Below are 12,681 nucleotides of genomic sequence, written 5' to 3'. Positions count from 1 at the left end.
GAGACCAAGTGATAGAAGCCATATCTGAATATAACTTTAGAAGGACATGAGATTTTGAGATTGTACTCCATGGTGGAAACACCACCATATAAAGTAGAGCCAATATAAGAAATGCTTAGACTAATCTCTGTAATTACATTTTCCCCCTAAACTGGGTGGAGTTTTGAATATTCAAAGTCAGAATTCAATTCCAGAGATATGTAAAGAAACCTTGCAGGAAAATTTCTAGTTTCTCAACTCAGAGTTACAGAATTAAAACTAATTGTAAAAAATGTGAAAATGCAATTCCAGAATCAAAGGGCCATTTAGTGGTATCATTTTTACCTGAGTAATTATTAGTATAGAAAATCAAGTTGCGGAATGTACCTTTGCAGCAACCACAGCTCTAGATTCATATCCAACATGTGGACTTCTGGATCTTCCAAAGGATGCCAAAATGTGCTAAAGAAAAAGAAATATCAGAATCATCTTCCTCAAACTTGACCTATTAATTTCAGAGATAAAAAAGTCACTTAGGTTAATGGTTATTTGGCTGCTTGTGCTAGAGGAGTGGCTTTAGATGTTTTTCTTTCAAATGAAGTTGTATTTTTACTGTAATATATTTTATGACATCTCATAACATTGATATGGTGTAATAATTGGGCTTCCCTGGTAGCTCAGATGGTAAAGAATCTGTCTGCAATGCAGGAGATCCAGGTTTGATCCCTGGGTTGGAAAGATCCCCTGGAGAAAGGAATGGCTATCTACTCCAGTATTCTTGCCAGAAGAATTTCAGGGGCAGAGAAGCCTGGTGGGCTACAAGTCCAGATGGTCACATAGAGTCGAACACAACTGAGTGACTAATACTTTCGCTTTCAGTTTTGTCCCATGATCTCAAAACTCGGACAGCCCCTAGAGAGTATCTATCTTTTCAAAGTGGCTTTTACATATTTGATTATTGTGTCTCATGTTACTAACTCAAAAGAATAGAGAGGTCCAGAATGGATGTGAGACTTGCCCAAACTCACCCACAAGGCAGAGCCATGCTTTCTGCATCCTTTCTTCTGTCTCTATTTCACATCTATATCACCTCCAAATACTTTGCTCAAATACCTCAGCATCTGAGTCACAGTTGCTCTCTGTCTCCAATATTCAGTCATCATTCTCAGTAACAGAATCATCCATGATGATGACCAGAAAATTACTCAGCAACTTTCATTCTCAACTCTATCACACTTTAGCCACAACTTGTATTTTCTTATAATTGAGAACTGCTCACCTCTGAGACTGCTAGTCAGTTTTCCTTTTCTGACACAATCTCCTCACTTTCCTCTTCCATCCTCATGTATCCACTCAACTTGCCTTTTGCAATAATCAGTCAGTCAAAAGAATACCAACTGAGAGCCTACTGCACCCAGGCATGGGAAAATCAGTGTAAGACCAGGTAACCGCGGGCCTAGCACCCTCTCAGACCTCTTGGTCAGGTAACAGCTGTCTTTACATCAGTCCACACCTGGGGCTCAATCAGTACCCAGCAATGGACAGTTCCCTATCTAGCGTCCTAAAATCCTTTAGTTCACTGACTGTCCATCATTCCAGTCCTCAAATCAAGGTCACTTCAGCATTCACATTCTGTGCTCCCAGACTACCTTGCTTCTGGATAAGGTCATAAAACTACAATGACTAGTTCCACCACAAAGCCAAATTCTTCACCTTGATCTGAGAACTTTGAATTACTTCGAAAGGCCCAGAGAGAACCAAGAAATGGATGCAAGTTTTAAGGAAGCAGATTTTTGTTGACACAAAATAGCAATTTATAACCTGGTCAACTAACCAGGAACCCAACCCTGAATATTCATTGGAAGGACTGATGCTGAAACTGAAGGTCCAATACCTTGACCACCTGATGTGAAGAGCGGACTCATTGGAAAAGACCCTGATGCTGGGAAAGGTTGAAGGCAGAGGAGAAGGGGATGAAAGAAGATGAGATGATTGGACAGCATTACCAGTTCAGCGGACATGAGTCAGAGCAAACTCAGGGAGATGGTGAAGGACAGGGAAGTCTCCTCTGCTGCAATCCATGGAGTCTCAAAGAGTCGAACACGGCTGATCGACTGAACAACAACAACAAGAGTTCAAATAAAAAACTCCCAAACACCTGATTTTAACACCTGAAGAAAATTATTAAAATACAGAGTCCCAAGTCCTATTTCATACCTAAACTTCTGGGAGGTGTATTTCTAAATGTCCCTGGGAGATTCTGATACCAGCCAATCCACAGGCTGACAGTAGGGTCCCACTGGGCTATACTCTTGATGACACTTTTTTCCAGGACACAATGAGAGGGATTTCTTCACTCAAGAGGAGTCTGGACTGAATGGTCTGCCTTTATATTTTATTTCCTCTTCTTTCTCCCAGGGATCGAACCTATATCTCCTGTGTCTCTTGCGTTGCAGGCAGATTCTTTACCACTGAGCCACCAAGGAAGCCCCCTTTCTCCTCTACTTGAACCTGAAGCCTGTTACTATTGTCTGTCCTCTGTCCCACATACCGCTCTTAGAGCTCAACACACTGATGTAACTTGGGTGCACAGTCTCAGCCCAGATCAGCTGTGTGAGTCCAGGGTTCTTGCCAGTCTAGAAAACACAGCGATGGATGCACATGCAAGCCCTCCTTATTCTACCTCCACAGACATGAAGCACAACTTCTTTTAATTTTCTCTGCTGATAAAAACTGCCTGCCTGCTTTTTATGCTCTGTTGCTCTCTTGCCTCATTTGTAATGACCTTATGTAGCCAAAATGAATGTTTCTTCATCTCTGCCCTTGTAGCAGAAGTAAAAGCAAGATGAACATCACCTCTTTGCCGGACTAAACACTTAAATACATTTGTTGCTGCAGTGGCCTCTGTGGACTCTGCCAAGTGCAGCTTATGTCACTGTTTTGAAACATCTTTATGGTCAGTGAAAAGATCAAGCATTACCTCCAGTGATGGTAACATCCAAATAGCCAGTTCCAGTAACATCGCTGAAGATGAGTCATAGTCTGATCAGTTGATTTATAATAAATCTCTTAAGTTTCCTACCAAAGCTTTCCTTTTCATACTTTTCAGCCACCAAATTAGACAAAATTATAATTTTTCTCATTTACTATGGATACGAGTGACTACACAGTCCTTAGAAAACAGTTACCTACAAATAAAATTGCTTGGCCTCAATTTCATATACACACAAAAAAATAGATAATACTCTAAATGTTATCTTATCTTGTCTTTTTTCATTAAATTACAAAAGATTTCACACAGGTCAGCATTGCTGGTGCCTCCTTACTTTCATTTCTGTAGCAATCTTCTTTATTATTAATAATGGTGATGGCAATAAAAGTAATAATAATGGCTGCATTTTTTCCCAAGAGCACAAAGGTCTTGGCCCTGAGAACCAACACGCACTAAAATATATGACAGATACTGTGTATCTTTTTTTTTTTTAGCATCTTGAATGTCTTAAAACAATTTTCTTTTCGTTTCTTTGGAAGACTTTAACAATCCCAATTACTAAATGCAAGACAGTGGTAAAAAGAAAAAAAATTAAATTTTCCTTCTTTCCTTTTGTTCTTTTAACAGAGTAACCTCACATTTTCAGGCTTTCAAGTCTCATATACATATCACAAATTCTTTGAAATTGGATTTCTATTAGGAAAATAATTCTCTTTTCTTCTTAAGGAAGAATAAAAATGAGAATTTATGCAGGAGCTTTTCTAACAGAGAAGGTACCTGGAGAAAATGACCATGACTTATGGAGAAGTCAGCTATGTCTCTGAAAAAAAAAATCTGGGCTCCAGGCCCACAGTCTGGTCTATTCTCTTCTCACTCAGATTCATTTACCCAGACCCTTTCCTTGTTCAATCAGCCTTTTGTAAATGTTACTTCTCTTTGAGGCATCTGGTAAACCACTTACCATCTGAAATGGACTTTGATTTGTTGGTTATTTCTTTCTGGGCACCATACTCACCAATCCAGAGGGAGCCACAAAATGAATGAGTCAGGAGGTACAAAGTTCTGAAGTACAGAAAGATAAGAATGATTAGACAAAAGCCCCCATTTAGTTTAGATTTTATTTTTTATTCATTTCAACTCATTAAACATTTATAGAACTTCTATTATCCTGGAATAAGTTCCCTTGAAAATTGAGCCTGGGGCAAAGTCTTAAACCCTATGCTTCACTGGGAGATATAATTCCAGGGCAATATGAATGATAGAAGATAGAACTGAGGCAGGTAAGATTGGGAAGCAAACACAATATATTGTCTTACAAAATAAGTCATTTCACAGAGACACAGTGTCTTAGGATAAGTGATACAGAAAATTTTGTTTTTGTATAGCCCACCAAGGAATGGAAAAGCGAGATAAATTAACTATCAGCTTCCTCCCATCTACTATATTCTGTGACCATATAAAGTCAGCTGCTGTCCAGCAACTGAAATAGAAGAAGAAATTCAGAGCTCTAGAGAGATGTAAGGGCTTCGCAGGTGGCTCAGTAATAAAGAATCTGCCTGACAATGCAGGAGACACAGGAGACTCAGGTTCAATCCCTGGGTTGGAAGATTCCCTGGAAGAGGAAATGGCAATCAGCTCCAGTATTCTTGCCAGGAAAATTCCATGGACAGAGGAGCCTGGCAGGCTACAGTCAATGGACTCGCAACAAGCCGGACACAGTTGAGCAACTGAGCATGCATGCACACAGCCAAGACAGATGTGAATGCCAGAGAATCTGAGGTGGCACAAAAGAGGTGTCTGATACATTTATCATACACAATGAAATCCCTTTTATAGTATATTTAAACTTCCTAGTCAAATATGATCATCAGAAATATAATTAAATACCTCCTATCTATATTTTTAAGTCACAACTAAGAAAAAAGTAACTTTTGATCACTGGGTTCCTTTGAAGAAGACATATAATCATATTTTTTAGGAATTGTTTTTACCTATGAATTTCATTTCTAGTATTGCTAAACAATAAACATCAATCAAAGAAAAAGACAGTTGATCTTCCAGAGAAAATTGCTCAAGCCCCTCAAGACTAGCAGAATTAAATAAATATTAAACAGAAGCTTCTAAGGAAATTCAGAAATCAAGTGAGTTCTCTAGGTGGCCACCTAGCGAAAGGTGGTTGGGAAAGACTCTAACTTCCTTAACAAAATGGTCTGTCATGTCCACTGCTGTGGGAAAAGGAGAAAGAAATTTAGGAATAATAGATTACTCCCTTCATTAGTATGCAAATAAAATATTTATATGCAAATAACATGAGCAGCACTGCAACTGTGGTTATATTACTTTGTCTGACAAAGAAATCATTTAAGTTCATCTGCCTGGGGAAAAAAAAAAAGTTTTTTTTATTATCCTACCAAACTTTCCATTGAATTATTTAAGCCAAAATAACTCAGCATCTGATGTAATCTGAACCAGTTATTATTGGACATATCTTTAATTGTGATTAAAACACTTCAACTAAGTCTAATTTCTTCCTGCTTCAAGGGTGTCCAAATGTCCTTAAGGACAGATAAGTACCATCATCACATGTCTAGATTGAGCTGGAAATTCATTTTGGCTAACAATATCTGATGTTAAAGAAGTCATTTATTTGAAAGGCATAGAAAACAGCTTAATTCTGCTTTGTACCAAGTCTGACTTGCCATGAATTAGCAGGTCACAGTGCCTAGACTATTAACCCCAAATCTTTGGGTTACTTTTACTTTCAGTTCATCCAAAAATTCTTGAAAAAGAAAATGTATTACTTACATGGTAATTCTCTACTGACAAGGAGAATAAAGAGTCTGCTCAAGCCATCCAAAGTAGTAACGGGAGCCCTTATCTTGTTGGAACCCACACAGAAGATGTCCTACTTTGCTAGGGTTGCCATAACAAAGTACCACTCACAGGTCAAGTGGCTCAAACAACAGAAATCTGTTGGATCATTTTCTAAAAACTAGGAGTACAAAACCAAGATGTCAGCAGGGTTGTCCCTCCTGAGGCCTATCAGAGAAGGCTCTGTCTCAGGCCCCTCTCCTTGGCTTGCAGACAGCCATATCCTCCCCGTGTCTCTTCACAATGTCTGGCCTCTCTGCCTGGCACTCTGTCCAGTTTTTTCCCTTTTGGTAAGGGTAACAGTCATGCTGAATTAGAGTCCATCCTAATGATTTCATTTCAATTTGATTACCTCTGTAAAGACCCTCTCTCCAAATAAAGCCACATTCTTAGGTACCAGAGTAAGGACTTTAACATACAGATTTGGAAGGGGACACAATTCAACCCGTAACACTCCCTAACACTCTCGCATTTTGATTCTATGATCGGTAAAGATGGGTTCCACTATGGGGATAGCAAAGGTTAGAAGGCAAGCTCCAGGGTCCAGTAACAACCCTTGGCTAGCTGTGAGACCTCACCCTACCTCAAGCTCTGTTTCTTTATCTGTAAAATGGGACTGATAATTGTTCCTACCCCATAGGGTGACTGTGAGGAGTAAACTGTCAACCATGCAAAGTGCTTAGCCAGTGTCTAGCATGGTAAAGGCTCCAGACACATCAGTTGTTGTTAGCATGAATTGTTAACCTAAAATGATCAGTCTAAACTGAAAAGTTAAGCTCACAAACCCAGGACTTCCCTGGTGATCCAGTGGTTAAGACTCTTCACTCCCAGTGCAGAGGGCAAGGGTTCAATCCTTAGTCAAGGAACTAAGATCCCCACATACCACATAGTGTGGCCAAAAAAAAAAAAAAAAAAACCCTCACACCCCAAGGGTGGGAGAAAACCATTTCTAACTTTCCTCTCCAACCATTTATAGCCACTTCCACCTAAGGCTGCCTTTTAGACTCCCAGAGCCAAGCTCTCAGGAACAGCTGACTTAGAATTACAGTAGCTAGTCTCCATTAAAGTTACTCCAACTTTAATGTCACAAGGTCTTCTAAGAGGCAGAGTTGAGGTCACTGAATTTACTTACCAAATATCCTACTTTACAGGGGATGCCCTATGCTGAGATATTATGCCACACAGCTTTCTTACGGGATCTGCTTTTCTATACCCCAGAAAGCTCAGCTCTACTCTGCATATCCTATTTCAAGCAGGTCATATTTTCTCTTTTTTCAGCCAAATTAGATTACCAATCTGTGTGTGTGGGTGTGTGATTGTTGTTGATGTTTCTCCCCCAAACCTTCCTTTACAAATTCATTAATATTCATGGAGTTTATATATTAAATTTACATAAGTTGGGGATAAGAGGGAAGTCTCTGCTCCCAAGATTCTAATCTTATGACAGGAGGCTCTGAGACTTGTAACTAATATGTTTTTATTATTTCATTTTCATGTTTGCTTCATTTCATACTTTCTCATGGAGCCAGGAATAAAAACAGAAAGGTCCATGCAGGGGATAGGTCTCTGACCACCACAATGAGCCTCCTTTCTTGGTGCATCTCAGGAAACAGTGAAATTAGCATAGATGAACACAACTTGGTCTGACATGCTCAGGAGCTGTGTTTCCTGGGAGAAAGTCTACAACATCATTAAAGCATCCAGGGCTACATTATGACTTTTGTGGTCCCCTCCATTAAAAATAATAATAGCAAAGGTCTGTCTATTCAAAGTTATGGTTTTTCCAGTAGTCATGTATGGATATGAGAGTTGGACTATAAAGAAAGCTGAGCACCGAAGAACTGATGCTTTGAACTGTGGTGTTGGAGTAGACTCTTGAGAGTCCCTTGGACTGCAAGGATATCCAACCAGTCCATCCTAAAGGAAATCAGTTCTGAATATTCACTGAAAGGACTGATGCTAAAGCTGAAACACCAATACTTTGGCCACAGGATGAGAAGAACTGACTCACTTGAAAAGACCCTGATGCTGGGAAAGATTGAAGGTAGTAGGAGAAGGGGACGACAGAGGTGAGATGGTTGGATGGCATCACTGACTCAATGGACATGAGTTTGAGCAAGCTCTGGGTGTTGGTGACAGACAGGGAAGCCTGGTGTGCTACAGTCCATGGGGTTGCAGAGTCAGACACAACTGAGTGACTGAACTGAATAATAAACCATACTTTCGACTGCTTTGGTACAGAATGTACATATAAAAGCTTATTTTATTCATCCAATCTTAAAAGAAGTTAAAGCAATTTCATAGGTCCCTGGAAGTACTGTGGGTCCCACGTTCTGTGTCTCCTGTGCCTAATAGATGTCTGCCCTGAAAGATCAGAAGCACTACAGAGTTTGATTTAAGGCTCCTCACTGCTGACTACCTTAACCAAATCATTATACGGGACCAAAGATGCACTTGAATTTTATAACCCTTCAGTTACTGGTCACTACCTAAAGTCCTATAAGAAAGGAAATAAGATACAGGCCTATGGGGCTCTGTATTCCAACATGCAGTTAGAGCAAGGATTACACAAACTCTCTGCACATATTCATACTTATCACATCTCAGTTTTACAGCAGTCACTTGATTCCTTCTGAATTTCCTTTATTGTTATATAAATATATAAAATAGCATCATCTGCCTCTTAAAGTGCACCTTTCACAAATCAAAGTTGCCCATTAAGAAAGAAAGGAAATTAACATTGCCTGAGAACATACTGTGCATCAGGCATTGTCTTGGGTGCATCCACATAGATAATCCAGGGAGACAAAAACTACAATCCTCGTTTTTTCATATAAGGTCTAGACTAATTATGTCAAGTAACTCATCTAATATAATGATTTAGTAATGGTGGTACTAGGATTCAAATTCAGATACTTTTTATTTCAAAGTCTATGCCCTTTCTACTACATCAAATAAGTTATTTATATTCAGTCCTTCCATTTAGTATCTTTAGATGAAAAGATTCAGACTGATCCCTTTTTAAGAAAAAGTAATCATTTCAAATTAAGCCAGTAATCAGGTAAAATCATATCATCTAAATAATCAAAAATTTTTGAACCAGAAGTACCTTAGAAGATATGCCAAGGGCTTCCCTGGTGGCTCAGTAGTAAAGAATATGCCTACCGATGCAGGAGACATGGGTTCAGTCCCTAATCCGGGAAGATCCCACATGCTGTGGCTCTTGAGCCTGTGCTCTAGAGCCCGGGAACTGCAACTACTACTGAAACCCAGGCCCTAGAGCCTGTCCTCTGCAATAAGAGAAGCCACCACAATGAGAAGCCTGTGCCTGGCAACTAGAGAATAACCTGCCCAGCAATGAAGACTCAGCACAACCAAAAATAATTAAATAAGCAAACAAATAAAATCTCTGGGGGAAAAAAAGAAGATATGCCTAGTTCAATCCCTACATATTCCAGATGAAAAATATTCCAAAAGGATCTGTGAAATTCCCAAGGCCACAGAGAGAGCAGTGTACCTGCAACCACTGCCCCTCACTAAACACAAAAAGAGAAAAGAAAACAAAAAAAAACATAACCCTTACATATGCTGTACAAAAAGATGGTAGAAGAGAGTACATACATAGAGAATTATTCTGAACAATTCCAGGTTATCCTATGTCCCCAAGACCAAGGAAGTCAACTTCATAGGAATGAGTTGCTAGAAACAACTGTGAGTTTCAGGAACCGAGGCAGGCTCAACTACAGATATTGAACTGGGCTTAGAAAGATGGATAGGAGTTGAACTAGCAAAGTGGATGCAGAATGCTTTCTAAATGATCCGAACAAAGCCACCTTGGAACCACAATTAGCACTTCCACTGAGCTTTAAAAATTACGAAAGCAATGTACATGTACGACTGAGTCCCTGTGCTGTTCACCTGAAGCTATCACAACTGTGTTAATCAGCGATACCCCAACACAAAACTTAAAGCTTTTTTAAGTTTTTTAAATTAAAAAAATTAAGAAAGCAATCTCATTAACCCGACCTCCATCATACTTTAAAACCCTGTAAAAGTTTTTGAACAAATATATAGAATTTTATTGTTTTTAGTTTCAAAATAAATGAGTACTTGCAAAAAGTTTAAAATGTAAGTATTTATAATAAAAAGCGAGAGTTCCCCCTTAATCCTTTCTATGAGTTCTATCCCATGGGCCTTTCTCATACATAAAGTTTGGCCTGCATTCTTTCAGACCTTTTACAATGCAGTTCCACACATACACACACACACACACACACACACACACACACACACACATACACACACACACACCCAAATACACAGAATCCAGGTGCATTCAGAAAAGCTAGGGGTGAGGAAAGGAGCAGTACCCTTAGGAAAAGAGTAGCGATGTTTGAGAATGAATTAAAATGTTTTATCTGTGACAGGAATATAATATTGATACATACATCATTGGAGTTTTGGGTTTATATTTTATGTTTGATTTTGGAAAAGGAGGAAGAAAGAGACAGTTTAAAATAACTGGTGAAAATTCTCAAGGAGGGTGTTGGGTGGGAGCAAAGCCATCTCAAAGAGTGTAGTTACTTAGGGGACGCAGATTATGGAACCTGGAAGGAAAAAGACTGCCAAATACTTTAATCCCCAAGCTAAAGAATCCAGAGGATTCTCTCAAGGCAATAAGAAGTCACTGGGGGCTGTTGAGCATAAGATAAATATGTAATTGATGGTTTAAGAAAATTCATCTGGCAGCAATAGGCAAGAGATAGACTCTGAAGTTATGGAGACCAATTAAGAGCTTACTGAATCCTGAAAGTATATATTCTCAAGAAAGTAGTCTTAAATACAGACAAAGGCTTATATCAAATATGTTTGCCACAGTGTTAAAAAAAACAAACATGTTTCTAAAACATGGAAATAACTAAAATATAGTAACGTTAGTTAAGTAAATGATGGTATTGCCAATTAAATAAATTTCATGAAGCCATTAAAAATAACATTTTGAAAACTACTAGTGACATGGAAAATGCTGGTAATGCAATGTTGAGTGAAAACACTGGCACAAAACTGTATATGAGGTTGACCCCAATTATATAGAGAATTTTCTGAAGAATAGTGTTGTGATTATCTTGCCTTAGGAAAAGAACATTAGTCATAATGAACATGTTTTAGTTGATAATGCTCTGCTTTCAGAAAATAAATTAGAGAAAACTTTCATATATCAGCATTACTTGGCTAAAAGAATATTTCAGTTCCTACTAGTTCAGGTTTATCTCCCTAAGCATAGGAAAGGAAGTGAGCCAATAATAATTGGACTCCACATCTTTGAGTATATGGAATTCTCCAGGCCAGAATACTGGAGTGGATAGCCTTTCCCTTCTCCAGGGGATCTTGCTAACCCAGGGGTCAAACCCAGGTCTCCCACATTACAGGTGGATTCTTTACCAGCTGAGCCACAATGGAAGCCCAAGAATGCTGGAGCGGGTAGCCTATCCCTTCTCCAGCAGATCTTCCTGACCTAGGAATCGAACTGGGCCTGCATTGCAGGCAGATTCTTTACCAACTGAGCTATGAGGGAAGCCCCTGAAAGAATATTTCAGTTCCTACTTGTTCAGGTTTATCTCCCTAAGAATAGGAAAGGAAGTGAATCAATAATAACTGGACTCCACATTTCTTTGTAGGTCTTAGGAGCAAATAAGCCAATGAAAAGTAAGATCCATTTGTGATGTAGTAACACTGAACTTGTGGAAAGCCAGTGGCTGCTTACAGACCCCTTGCAAAGCCAATGTTCAAAAGAAAAGGAAAAATTATACAACTACCCTCATCTAGATATCACAGTCATAGCAGTAGTTATTCTGGGAAATGGCATTATGGGTAATTTATTTCCTTGTTATGTTAATAAGTATGTGTCACTTTGGTAATAAGAGGAAAAGTGTTTTTAATTGGGTTTGTTGGTTTGTTTAAATCAAAGAGTGGATACTTAAGACTCTGAAGTGCAGGAGCAGAAAAACTGAAGACGACTCAGAAGTGCCTTCTGACTCAGAATATAGAGACTTGGGTAAAATGTAGTTTATCATGTAGACGTATTTTATAAACTTTCCAAATAAAGAGAATCATAGACATTTTGGACATTAAAGAAACCAAAGCAGGTGACGTTCTTGGGCTCTTCCCAAAGCCTCTGTGTAAGGTAGAAAAGTAAAACAGTGCATTCTCTCTTATACATCTCCCCTAAATTTCTAAGATGGCTTTCAATTGCACTATCAGTAATGAATACAAGAACATTCCAAAATTTTAATTATTAGTTCAAAACAAGCAAAGCACAATTTACAAAAAAGGAAAATATACAGCACTGCTGTCACAGTTTTGAGGGACACGAAGTCCAGGTCGGTCCTCTCCTTACCCACGTTCTCAAATCACCATTCTATAGATCTCGGCACTACAGCCACTTCACCGATGCTAATCGGACTATAAAGTTACCATGTGCTGCGCTCAGCTGCCCAGCTGTGTCCGCCTCTCTGCCACCCCATGGTCTGCAGCCCACCAGGATTCTCTGTCCATGCGATTTTTCAGGCAAGAATTCCAGAGCAGGTTGCCATTTCCTACTCTAGGGGATCTTCCCGACCCAGGGATCAATCCCACATATCCTGCATCTCTTGCGTTAACAGGCAGATTCTCTACCACTGAGCCACCTGGGAAGCCCATAAGGTTACTATAATGATTTATAAAAATGAAGCTGGAGTCTCCTAAATTAGCAGTCTCCATTTTATGTCGGAATAATCAACAGATAAATTTCACTTTGCCATAAGATTTCTTCCTATTATTTCCGTTGTTAAGCCAAAGAG

The 12,681-nt window shown here is 39.1% G+C and overlaps 1 protein-coding gene across 12 annotated transcripts in view; it reads right to left on the bottom strand.

The window, feature by feature from the left end:
* LOC122688494 (histone-lysine N-methyltransferase SUV39H2-like) overlaps window positions 1-12,681 on the bottom strand; it is a 380,972-nt gene that overhangs the window by 321,472 nt on the left and 46,819 nt on the right. For 10 of the 12 annotated variants that reach the window (XR_006339488.1, XR_006339486.1, XR_006339485.1 and 7 more), the window contains exons 3-4: window positions 3,987-4,033; window positions 367-441 (exon numbers count right to left, since the gene is read on the bottom strand). The gene's annotated coding sequence lies outside the window, so the exon portion shown is untranslated. Of the gene's footprint in view, window positions 1-366; window positions 442-1,985; window positions 2,094-2,959; window positions 3,168-3,932; window positions 4,034-12,681 lie in introns of all 12 variants that reach the window. The other 2 variants (XM_043894502.1, XR_006339487.1) reach the window with 2 other exon arrangements.

Source organism: Cervus elaphus, chromosome 33 (genome assembly GCF_910594005.1).
Source record: "Cervus elaphus chromosome 33, mCerEla1.1, whole genome shotgun sequence".
Classification (NCBI taxonomy): domain Eukaryota; kingdom Metazoa; phylum Chordata; class Mammalia; order Artiodactyla; family Cervidae; genus Cervus; species Cervus elaphus.
Note: the sequence above shows the minus strand (reverse complement) of the source record. Positions and strands in the feature narration are given on the sequence as shown.